This window comes from Oryzias melastigma, linkage group LG5, assembly GCF_002922805.2.
Source record: "Oryzias melastigma strain HK-1 linkage group LG5, ASM292280v2, whole genome shotgun sequence".
In the NCBI taxonomy this organism is placed as follows: Eukaryota; Metazoa; Chordata; class Actinopteri; order Beloniformes; family Adrianichthyidae; genus Oryzias; species Oryzias melastigma.
In genome coordinates, this window is record NC_050516.1 from 34,932,043 (window position 1) to 34,933,592 (window position 1,550).

Here is a 1,550-nt window from a genome sequence, read left to right on the forward strand (position 1 = left end):
TTTTACGTTTGTATTATTTTAAACACTATATATTATTTATAATTTATTTTTATTATTTCTATTATATGTAATAATATTAATATTGGTATTTAATATTGGCATATTTTTATTATTATTAAAGTATTATTATTATTATTAATAATAACAAAAATTCATGATTTTAAACATAACATTATCTACCTTTTTCTGGTTTTTCACATTTTTATTATTTTAAACATAATATAGTATTTATAAATTATGTATTATTATTATTTATGTTACATTTATTAGTATTTGATATTAATATTATATATTGGTATTTGTATTTAAATTAATTAGATTTTTTTATTATTAAAAATATTTAAACATATTATATTATTCATAAATTATTTATTATTATTCATCTTCTTGTCCTTTTTTCCCTTTCAGGTTCGCAGGGGTGCAGGTGCCTAACCCGGCTACTAATGGGCAAAGGCGGGGTTTACCCTGGGCAGGTCGCCAGTCTGTCACAGTGCCTTTTTATAATTATTTATATTAAAATTATTAATGTTAATATTGATATTCAACATTTAATTTTGTAATAGTAATCCTTTATCATTATTATTGTTTTTATTAATGAATTATTTTAAATAAAATATCCTCCTCCTTTATCTCCTGATGTTTTACAAAAAATAAAAAATCCTATCTGGTGTTTCACATTGTATTAATTTAAACACAAGATATATTTTTAAACAATTATTTTTTTTAAGAGCCACTCTCGCCAGTGTCAGGTTAGGATCACTATGTTCAAACCCAAGTCATATAACAATGTCTTATTAATAACAGTTGATATTAAGTTTTATTAAGAAATAAACTTCAGAAATGCTGCATAGTCCTCCTAAGTGTTGCCAGCTAAGATGTTGTTCTGCACTCGTGCCTCATCTCTGTTAATAGCTTCCTGTCCCTTCCACTTCCTTCCGGTTTCACCAGAATTCCTGCTGAAGCCTCGGGACATTATCAGCTCCCTGACAGGCCACTGACTGGACGCTGCAGTATGGTGGGATGGTCATACAGGGTTAGTTATAAGGAATACCAGTTAAAAGAAACAATGTTAAAATTTCAGCTACAATTTTGAACTAGTATCAATATTTATTTTATTATACTTACATTAAAACGTGCCAAGAAAGGAGCCAGTAACTCTCCTTTGTCCATGAATCGGAATTTATTCATTCGTCTGTGTATTACTACACGTATATCAGTAATATCAAATACAAAACATTAAGTTAACGTTTTAGATGTGCCAGTGAAATATCAAAGTATTCTGCGTTATTTTATGAAATTTTAATGTTTTTGAAAATATTTTGTCCTTTTCTAATCAGTTTAAATCCAATTTCCAAATTCTGACATGATAAAGAGTGGAACTAAGGAAAATGGAACAGTAGGATTTATATTTTATGCTGCCATTTCAACCAAAATTGTACTATTGAAAACTCATTTTTACTTCCTTACTACTCTTTAAATCCAAGAAATCCAGAAGGCATTCGATATAATTCCTCTTATTGTCTCCAGAATTATTAAAATATTTACACAAA